This window comes from Antechinus flavipes, chromosome 1 (assembly GCF_016432865.1).
Source record: "Antechinus flavipes isolate AdamAnt ecotype Samford, QLD, Australia chromosome 1, AdamAnt_v2, whole genome shotgun sequence".
NCBI classification, from domain to species: domain Eukaryota; kingdom Metazoa; phylum Chordata; class Mammalia; order Dasyuromorphia; family Dasyuridae; genus Antechinus; species Antechinus flavipes.
In genome coordinates this window covers 587742872-587754532 of record NC_067398.1, presented here as the reverse complement: position 1 = coordinate 587754532, position 11661 = coordinate 587742872, and the positions used below count along the sequence as shown (strand labels likewise).

At 35.1% G+C, this 11661-nt stretch overlaps 1 protein-coding gene across 1 annotated transcript in view; it reads left to right on the top strand.

The window, feature by feature from the left end:
- The first annotated feature begins 2194 nt into the window (after positions 1-2194).
- The window catches only part of NCALD (neurocalcin delta), a 413773-nt gene continuing 404306 nt past the window's right edge, over positions 2195-11661 (top strand). Inside the window, exon 1 of the mRNA XM_051970948.1 lies at positions 2195-2261. The gene's annotated coding sequence lies outside the window, so the exon portion shown is untranslated. The remainder of the gene's footprint in view (positions 2262-11661) is intronic.

The following is an 11661-nucleotide window of genomic DNA, read 5'->3' as shown; positions in this document are numbered from 1 at the left end:
TTTTAAATATAAACTAGTTTTGCACATAGATATTAAATACCAATGTGGAACTGAGTCAAAGGCTTTTTTTTTAATGATTGAAAAAATATAAATGAAGAAGATAGCTTCTTCAATAATTACTAAATTGATAGTAAATTGCTTTGGATACTTTTAGGATGTTGCTGTTTTTTTGCTTTTTATACATCCTTTTTGCTTCTCAGCCAACACATAAAGGTTATTTTTAATAGAGCTTTTTAATTATCTAAATGGTGTATATTTTGTATAAATTATACAATACAAAATTAGCCTAACTTTTATATTTCCATTTTTTATTAATGGACATGTGATTCCTTCTGTTGAGAAAGGTAGGACCTTATTATGTGAACAAGCTGATGAGCCTTGTTTGTAATTTGTGAAGCATTTGGACCAATGATTATAGATTTTGTCTAGCTCTACTGCTTTCCACTTTACAGAGATAATTAAAGTTTCAGTATTCTCCACTAAAGTTAATTGTTCTGTTGTATGCTATATGAATGGTAAGCAGACTTTCTATTTTTCATTTTATTCAACTTGCATTTATTTCTTGTGGCCAAGTCAAAGGCCAGAAGAAAAAATAGCCTCTTCAGGGGCTATTTTTCATTTCTGATTTCTCAAGATTCTATAGTAAAATTTTTGATTTATCTTGAATTGTTTTTGTTGTCATCTTCTCTGGTACTTAGACTCCTTGCATCTCCTTTACTTAAGGGAATCTAAAATTTTGTATATGCTATTGTTTTTCCAATTCATTTCATTTCATTTTTCTTGCCCTTATTTTTGCAATATGGCATTCATATTTTTTCCTATGTTCTAACAACCAGATACTCATGTAATCTTATGATGCTTTTCTGCATATCTTTAAAGCTCTCTAAATTTACTTCTGGAAAAGTATTATTTGCTGCTTGTCCTTATTCTTGATAGAGCCTCCTTTTTTCCTTAGATTCTTACTATAGCAATGGCTGTTACAAATAAGATTGTGTAGAAGTCCTGAAATGTTTTTCACATTATGTTAATGACTATAAAGGAATAATTTATTCATGATAGTTAAGACAGATATCAGCTTTTTAAAAATTACTTGGTTTTATTATAATACAATTTACTAGTTGAATTCATGCCATCAAACTTAAAAAAAGACCTTTTGAAATTCCTTATTTAAGTTTGCTCATCTCCTTTTAAAAACTGTTTGAAATATTAATGCTTTTTTTGTCATTTGTCTTATTAGGTATAACTTCTGGAACTTGCATTTTAACATTAAGATTTTCAAATTCTCTTTATATTTTAGCAGGTTCTAGATTTTACTTCTTATTAATCTAAACTCATTTAATCTTTTCATGATTTAGCTGTGTCTAGATTTATTTCTTATTTAATCTTCTTATTTTGTTTGATTGTCTTTTACTTGATTGGCAATATATCATTCAGCAAAAGTAATCCTTGCCCATAACTGATAAGATCTGTTTCTAATTTAGTTGAATTGTATTGCTACCTAATGAATATACATTAATTATATATGTCATCAGCCCCTTTTATGCTCCTTCCTGGTTTGTCTGCTTTAGTGGTCAACATCTTTTGTATAGAAGAATTTCTCCCTGTTCAAAATTGGGGGGCATTGGTATTTCTAAGTGTTCTAGTGTATCATTGCCTGATACTAGAAAATGAAGTCCTGCCATTTTCTTTGCTGTTTCTTCTGTGATAAGCTGTTCATTGTGATTGTTTGTAGGGCCAGTTTGCAACCTTACTCTGCTCTTGTCATTTTATTAGACTCTGAGGAGAACTTGTATCACATTGATTAAGCTAATAACCTCAGTCTGAGCCCAAATGACAGAATGAATAGAATTGTCCATGTTAAGCATCATCTTCCCTATTCTAGTTCAACAATTTATCTTTCTTGTCTCCTTCCAATCTTGATGCATATCTTGGTCCCATGGGCGTATTTGAATTCTAATGCCTCCTTTGTTATCTTTGGCTTACTTTTGCTGAGTGCATCTGGTCCTATTGAAGCAGAAATTCTTTTAAATATTCTATAGGAATTAGAAAATTGGTCGGGAATTGGGAAGTGGAGTTGATTTTAAGTGTCCTATAATAATGCAAGCAAAACTAAGAGAAACCCAAATTTCTCATCATTAATTATTCTGTTTAATTCTAGTAATTGTTGATAAGCTAATTCTTTTTTTTTTTTTTTTAAACAGAGGAGCTCATTCTGCCTTGTGGAATCTACAGTTTGCTGAGATCTGGTTACCAATATACAGGTAAATAATAATAGAAATTCCTTGCATTGATTTATCTTTTTTTTTTTTTCTTAAGAGCTCAAAATACTTCTAGATTTTTGCATTCAATTAGACCTCTTAAAGAGGCAGGCCTAATTGTACCTAATTTTCAAATGGGGAAACAGATATAGAGCATTTTCTCATTTTTAGTGGTAGATGGTAATTGAAGCCTGTCCTTCATTCACTGGACATACAATACTGCATCAAAAAGAAAGTTGTTGATACTGATAGCTGGAGAGAAACTACAGGGATCCCCCTCAAAAGGAGAATGGCTGAACATATTGAGGTTTATGGTTGTGATATAATATTATTGTGCTATAAGAAATGGAGAGCTGGCTGATTTCAGGAAAACCTGGGAAAACTTAAGTGAAATGATGCTGAGTGAAATGAGCAAAACGCGGAGGACATTGTATACAATAATAGTAAGATTATGTGATGAGCAACTTCAGCTCTTCTCAGAAGTATTATGATCCAAGACAACTCCATAAGAATTGTGACAGAAAATGCTACTCACATCCAGAGAAAGAATTATAGAGCCGGAATGTAGATAGAAGCATGTTATTTTCACTTTTTTCCCCTCTGATTTTTCTTTCACAACATGACTAATGTGCTAAATGTTTAATATGATTGCATGTATGTAATCTAAATTAGATTGCTTGCTGTCTTGGGGAGGGGAGAAGGTAGGATACAAATTTGGAACTCAAAAATTTTATAAAAATGAATATTGAAAACTATCTTTACATGTAATTGGAAAAAAATAAAAAAAATCTATTAAGTGCAAAGAGTTCAATGATCTTAGAAAGGCATGAAAAGACTTGCATGAAATGATGAAAAACAAAGTGGGAAGAATCAAGAAAACATGTATGTAGTAAAATGCAATAATGTGATATTATTTTAATAATGACTTTGAGACTTATGGAAATGGTTTGCATAACTTCACATGTGGTTTCTTAATGGGGGCTGGAGATGGGGATAAGGAAGAGAATCTGAAACTCAGAAGTTTTAAAACCAAATGAAAAAAATTGCTTGAAATGTAACTGGGAAAAATTTAAATAAATTAAGAATGGCTTTGAGTGACTGAGTTATTTTGACTATTATAAATAACCAAATTAACAATAAAGAACATATGAAGAAAAATGCTATCCAGAGCATAAGTTGAAGTATGTATAGAATAATTTTATACATATATTCCTGTTTGTGTTTAATGATAACCATTTGTAAGGTGAAGGGGGAAGAGAAGGAAAAATTGAAAAGAAATTTATACATAAACTCTTGTAATTTTGAAAGGGTGGCAAGTTATATGTAGTAGATTTGCAGTTTCATGTACAATCATATTTTAATTGTGCTATGTTATGGAAATACTCGTTTCATTCCATGAATTGAAAATAAAACAAATTTGCATTATAAAAAATTACAAGGAGTTGTTAAGTGAATGGGAAATGAGAAAATAGAGGCAGTAATTTCAGATAAACTTTTCAAGCAATTTAATTGTGAAAGGATGAAGAGATAATTTGAAGGGATGGCAATGTCAATTGAAAACTTTTTAAGAATGAAGGACAGCTAGGAATGCTTATTATATGTTTTTTGGAAGTCTGTAACCATCCAGACTGTATGGTTATTAGGGATAATATTTTATTGATGTTTAAATTTATAATATAGTAGTCATTGTCAATATTGTATTGATTCTGCCATTATTCCTATGTTTCTCAGAATTACCTCATATTTGCCCTGCTTTTTTTTTTTTTCCTGGGGGATGGGTTACAATGTTATTCCCTTACTTATATGCATCACAATTGATTTGATTGTTTTCTTAATTGCTTGATATCCACTTTTTTCTTTTGCTACTAAAAAAATTGCTATGCTGAATGTTTTGGTATTTATGTGACCATTTTTCTATTTTTGGTGCTTTGTATGATTTTAAGGTCAAAAGATATCAATAGGTTAGTCAATTATGTTGTATGATTTCAAATTATTTTGTCTTATTGTTGGATTGTTTCACAGTCCCACAGCCCCACAGCATGGTATTGATTTCCTGTGTGCCTACTGTCCCTTCAACATCAACTATTTCTTCTTTTTTCATATTTGCCAATTTGGTGGATATTAGATGAAACTTCAAGACTGTTTTACTTTTCATTTCTGATCATATATAGCATGTTTCAAGAGGATTTAGACAATCTTGGGAACAGCTTGACTTTAACTGTCACCCTAAGAAATTTCTACCAGCTAAAGTAATAGTGATTTCCCATTTATTGGGGAAAAAGGCAAAGAGAGAAAGAAATAAGCATTTTATAGCACTTACTGTGCTTTAGGTGCTATACTGAGTACTTTTTTTTTTTTTTTTTTTATGTGTATTATCTCATTTGGTCCTCACAACAATTCTCTAAGACAGATGCTATTGTTTCCTCATTTTACAGATGTGGAATATAAAGTAAACAGAAGGTAGGTGACTTAGTCAGGGTCACACAGCAAGTAAGTGACTGAGGTTAGATTTGAATTCAGATCTTTCTGATTCCAGGCCCAGAATTCTATCCGCTGTGCCACCAGCTATCTCTACTGACCGGGAACCCTCCAAATCTGAGAATGTATAATGCTGATGTATTTCTGAATTATGTTTTTAGTTCCTCTTACAAATTTCCTATATCATGGTATATTCATGCCCTGAACTAATTGGTATGACTGAGTCACAGTGCAAGACTCAACTTTGTTCTAATAGTTTCCTGTTAAGTCAGATATATTTTGGAAATAAAATGGACTAATAGATTCAGAAGATGTGGTATCTAGTCCCTGTTTCTCCCCTTGTGTAAACCTCTTCTCACAGTCTATTTGTACCATTTTCCTTGGTGGATATCAACTACTTTACTTTTGTGATGGATAGTGATGAGGTCTTGTATGGCTGGGTTTGGTTGGTAGAATTGCCTTGAGGCAAACAGGGAAAGACACTGACAGAGATCAATTTAACCTGATAGTCCCACCTTGCTGAGTCCAGCCAAGAAATCTCAGTCATGTTCCTGAGGTTAAATTTCCCCTAAAAAAGTCTGTCTATGACTTATGCCAGTGGTTCTCAAAGTATGGTCTAGAGAATCCTGGGGATCTCTGAAACCCTTTTAGAGGGTCTACAAATTCAAAAATAGTTTTTATTTCCAATATGGTAAATGTCTATAAATATAATCCAGATAAACAAAAACGCTTTGGAGAGATTCTCAATAATTTTAATAGGATAAAGATACTGAAAACCAAAGTTTGAGAACCACTGACCTGTGCCATCTTTGCTGAACTCCTTGGGTCAATCCACCACAGCATTCTGCCTCATAGCTTCTTTCCCTTCCCTGCTTTCCCATGTCATATGGAATCTCTTCTTTTATCCCCTCACTGTGCTCTCCTCTCAATCCCCACCATACCTTATGGTGTCTTACTCTTTTAAGGTAACCAAAGACATGCCCCAACCTCATGGAGTGTTTCCTTTCTCCTGGCTAATTGTGGGTTCCACTAGGGAACTTACCCTTTCCATCCTTGTTAAAACTCCTTTCTTGCAAACTATATGCTCTCCTACTCTATTTCGTATTTACCACTCCTGGTGTCTATTGTATCTCTTCATTTTGTCTGTAACTTCTCTTAAATAAATCTACCTTTTGCCAAAGAGAATGGCCACTGTGAATTCTTCACATGACCCAACCCCACATCTGGTTTACCACAGCAGGTAGAATTGGTGAGAGGTGAGAAGAAACAAGATTCTGGTCTTTTACCTTCTAAATTTTGGCACAGAAGATACATAGTTCCAGATACTCTTCAGGAAAGAAAGAGAGAGACTCTGAGAAGCTGACATGACATGATGAGGTATGGAGGGGCCAGCTGCTCTACATCCTTCCCAGTGTTTTTCTTTTTCTTCTGGGACTTTTCCCCAGGGAATCATGTGTCTACTCTTTCTCGAGGCTGGAGGCCAGAAGGTCTACTCTGTCCTCCCAAACTCTGACCAGCTCTGTCCCTCACACAGAAGAGAAACATTGATTTTCCAATCTCCACCAATGAGGAGAGTCTTATGCTAATAGATTTTGGTGAATGGACTTTGAGCAGAGGGTTACTCTAGCTTAAAGTAGCATATGAATAGAGTGGATAAGTGGATAGATAGAGTGCTGAACTTATGGCAAAGAGGTCTGAGTTCTGTTCCTGCCTCTGAAACTTTCTAGATATGTGCAACCCCTTTTCAAGCCCTATTTCCTCAGGGTAATAATGAATGTCACAAAAAGGAATAATATCTATGTATTGACAAGCTCAGATATTTATTCTTCTTCCTTCAGTCTTAACAAAATATTTCTGCTCCCTCCTCCTCCCATCAAGAGTTCCTTTCTAAAATGAACAGGTAGAAATAAATAGGAACAAGTTCATGTTCAGCAACATAACCATATGTTGTATATTTGAAGTTTAGTTCAGTTTCAAGTTTTGCCCAATATTGCAATTCATCACCAGAAGGTTGGCCACTGTAAGATGATAAATTTTTTTGGACACAGTGACTCATGAAGTAAGTAGGCATTGCGATACCTAAAATACCACACATTAAAAAAAAAAATTATTTTTAGGTAATTTCCTAAAGCAATTTAAAATATGACTGAAAAATTTTCCAAAATGTTGCTTTGAATTTGTTTTCATTAGTTAGGGAGAAAATCATTTGTTATTTCCCACCCCATCAACAAGGAACATAGTTCTTTGTGGGCTACTCACAGGGATCTTTGCTTTTAGACTCTGAGTTAGGCACATTTAATCTTCTGCATAATAATGTTATCAGATCTGTTTTTTTTTTTTAAGTCACATGGGCTTTAATAATGAACGTAAAAGTCATTCCAGGTCGGTGCATTTTGTAGGAATATTAACCCAAGTTTAAAAAGCACTTATAAAATAAAAGATACTCAGAGAAGAAAGTGAAGGCCATTTTTTAATTGAACTATCAATTGAAAAAGTATACAATGAACAGAGCTATACTGGCAAATTTGACACCTGGGGTTTAATAAAATAAATTACTTTCTAAAATCATTTTAAAAGACAAATTTAATTGTGGGATAGGTAAAAATCATGAGACACAAAGCCCTGTGGAGAAGAAGAGAAGAGACCCTGGGGACACTCCTTTATACAAGAGATAGCAGAGACCTCTTGTTATCACAAACCCACTGCTAGGAGGGCTACCACTCAGGTCAGGAGGAGTAGAGAGCAGAGTGAATCAGTTAAAAGAGGAGCTTATTCATGGTGGGATGATTAAAAATTGAGGAAAGAGGATGATGTCTACTAACTTCCTATTTTTAGCTAAGTATTTTTGCTAACCAGGGATAGCTAGGTTATAGAAAAGTGATGCTATTTGAGTGGTCTAGATCCCTAGTGGTCTAGTGGTTAGTAGTTATAAGAAAGTTATCAAGAATTCCCATTAAACCAGACACAGGTTCTAGAAATGAAAGAATTCACTCATTCCTGAATATTAGTTGGAAAATGATAGTTTATTGTTAGATAGAAATCAGTTTAACCAGAGACTGACTTCTATAGTGGCAGATCTATGGAAAATGGAGTTTTGCACTGAGAATGCAGTTCTCAGTGGACAGAAAGTCCTGGGAGCAAAGAGGGCTGCCAAGATCTATCTGCAAAGACTTTAGTTGATGGAAGCTTATTATATTGGTTGTCTTGGTGGGGATTGGAAGCCCAAGCAGATCAGAAACAATGGGGGCTGAGACAAACCAAGCAAGTCAGAATGGGGGCTTGGGACAACTGGAGCAGATTAGAACCAGTAGGGGCTGGGACAAACCAAGCAAGTCAGAATGGGAGCTGGGACAACTAGGGCAGATCAGAACCAATGGGGGCTGGGAGAGCCTAATTTGGCTCAGATTCAGTAGTGGCTGGGACAAGGCTCAGATCTCCTACTGGAATTCAAAGGGATGCTTTTGACCAGGATTTGTGAATCAAAGGCTCTGGCATCCAGGAAAGACAACTTTGTCTAGGAAGGATATGCCTTAGTCAGGAGGGGTTGGGAATTGGAAAGGAATCACAGATCAATCTGAAAGGAATCATAAATCAATAGAAAATACAGTTTCTTAAAGGGACCACAACCTGCTTCAAAAGGAACTTTAATCAGTCCAATGTCAAAATTTCAATCCACCCATCCAGTCTTATAGAGTGGTAGGCTGAATCCCTTAGACTATATTGTTGGCATATCTAAAAAGCATACTCTCCTTCCTCAAGTCATTGTTTGCCTGGTCACTTAGATGCTTATGCCAGTTTGTTCTCAGCTAAGTTTCTCTCTGGACCCTCCCTAACACTTCTCCAACTCCTCCCTAATTCTTCCCTAACTCCCTAGACCCTGCCCTTATTTCCCTCCCTCTCTTCTCCTACTTTAAAAGTCCACAATGGCAATAGCATCTTGCTTAATCATATATGATCCAGCCTTGTTTAATCATATTTGATTTAGCCTGTGAGCCATTTCAGGATAATAAATGGCATCCTTTTTGGAGGTGATAAATATCTCTCATGTTGAATTCATCACATTTTGAACTGCTCTCCCACTTGGAACATGAGTACTTCATTTATATTATACTTCTTCAGATAAAGTACTGAGCCTGGAGTCAGGAAGACTTGAGTTCAAATTTGAACCCAGCAATTTACTAGCTCTTTGACCCTTGGACAAGCTATTTAACCCTTTTTGCCCCAATTTCCTTATCTGCAAAATAAGCTAGAGAAGGAAATGGCAAGCCATTTCAGTTACTTTGCCAAGAAAGCCCCAGTTGGGGTGACAATGAGTTGGATAGGATTGAACAATAACAACAGCATTCTTGCTAACCAAATGCTAAACTCAGTTGTGACTATGTGGTAGAAGTATAAATGGTAACAAGTTGACCTATTAAATTGTAAGTTTCTTCAGGATTGGAACTATTTTTGTTTTTATTCATATTTATATCCCTAAAGTATCTTAGCACATAGTAGGCACTTAATAAATTACTGTTTATTTATAATAAAATGCTGTTTATTAATTAAGGGACTCCTAGTGACTTCTAATTTTGTGATGCCTTGAGACAAGCCCTAGTTGTTTCACATTAGTTAGCTACTTCTTGATTATAGTAGAAAGAAAACATTTGCGATGTTTTTCAAGATGAGGTTGTTTTTAAAAGGAAATTTTTCATTACCCTCAATTTTGCTGGAAGGTATTTCTCTTAATACAGATATAAATGACCTATTTGTTGCTAAAATAGAATGTAGATTCCTTGAGGACAGAGAATATTTCATTTTTATCCTGGTACTTCTATTGACTGCTATAGTGCTTTATCACCTAATCAGGCACTTAATAAAATTCTTGTTGACTTTGCAATAGAGAAAGTATACTTATTGGATTTGAAGTCAGAGAACCTGGGATCTAATTTTTGTTTTTCCTTTTTACTACCTTTGTGGAAGAAAGTAAATAAGCAATTATTATGTATTTACTATATGTCTAAAAATTTCACAAATTTCTCTTTTAATCTTCAGAATACCCCTATGGGGGTAGGAGATGCTTTTAAGAATACAAGACAGACTCTGACTAAGTCATCAGATGGGTGGGAAAGACTGCAAATGATATAAAAGCTGGGAAAAGTTGGAAATCAGTATGAGCTGGAGTGGATGGATCGAGCACTGACCTGAGGTCAGAAAAGATTTGAGTTTAAATCTAGTCTCAGACACTTACTAGTTGTATGACCCTGGCTATATCACTGAAACACATTTGCCTCAGATTCCTCAACTGTAAAATAAGGTAGAGAAGGAAATACCAATCATTCCAGTGTCTTTGCCAAGAAAACCCCAAATTGTGTCATGAAGAGACAGACATGACTGAAGAACAACAACCATGAATTGGAGTAATGAAGGCTTCAGAGTCGAAATGGATTGTGAGCTAGGAGGGATTGGTAGACCGGTCAGCAGTGAGGAGAGGAAAGGGAGTCCTGGTGGCTGGCTTCCTGCTTCCTTCACTGAGACCAAGCTAGCCCGGGGCCCAGGCAAGGAGACAATAAAGAATTTGGACTTTAACACCTGGGTATTGTTGTGGTGATTACTCTACTGAAACAAAGGCTAGTCCAGAGACCTCCAGAAAACCAACCAGAACATTAAAATTATTATTATTATTAGTTTGAATGTACTTCATTTTATAGAATTTGTTGTTTACTTCAAAGCACAACTCTATTTTAGTAGACTGAAATCCAAAGAGGTTAATGATTGACTGGAGGTCATACATCCAGTAAATGTCAAAAACCTTGAATTCATGGTTTTTTTTTGTTACTCTGAGCAGAGTCCTCAACAACAGAGGGCATCATCAACAAAGTGCCCTATCTGGATGGGAATGTGAGATGGGTTTTGAGGACTACTTGGTACTTCTGAATCCTGGTCCCCTCAATCTCTTTTTTCAATAGGTGTTCCTGTGAAATATATATATATATATATATATATATATATATATATATATATATATAATCAATATATTCCTGCTGACCCTGGCCCGTGGCTCTACTCATTATTTTGTTATTACAGATCCCTGTCCCGAGGCAAACCTCAAAATTTTAGAATAACCAATTCTACAGCTCCTTTTAAGAGCATTTTTTTGTCACTGGTCTTCCTGGCTTGGCTGACAAACCTGTGTCTTGTCTTGTTTTTTGAGAGTCCCTTAATTAGATGAGATGAAATCAGGGACTGTCCAAGCAGCTTCTTGCCAGATATTATTTTGTGGTAGCAAAGTCAAGTGGCATTTAGGTTGGTTCTTCTAAGACTGATCATAAATCTTTCATGCCTGTGCCAAGTAAATGATGCTTCATTATATTAGGTATTGGATACCTCTAACTCAGAAGAAGAATAATTCTAAAGTTCTTCAACTGGCCTTTGCACAATCAGAATAATTTCACTGACATATTCACAACCTGGAAATTACTGAAATATTTCTTTATTCCATTTGAAACGGGGCCTTCCAAGATCATTTGGACTTTTGCTTTCCTTTTGAATTTTAAGATCCCCTTTTATTTTCCTACATTGCCTATAGACATACATGCACATTCATATAAAATCTCTCTCTTTGTTCTCTCTCACACTCACATAAATACATCTAAAACAGAACTCAAACCTCTATATCCTCCAAACTTCCCAAATCTGGCTGACAACATTTCTATCCTTCCAGTCACCCAAATTCACAACCTTCGAGTCATCCTTGAATCTTCTTTCCCTCATACATCATATCTAATCAGTTGCCAAATCTTGACATCTCTGACAATTGCTTTCTTCTCTCTACTCATATAATATCTCCCCTGCTTCAAGCCCTAATCACCTTTCCTCTCGATTATTTTGGTAGCTTTCTAATTACTTTTCTTGCTTCCAGTTTCTTCCTTCTCTGATCCATCCA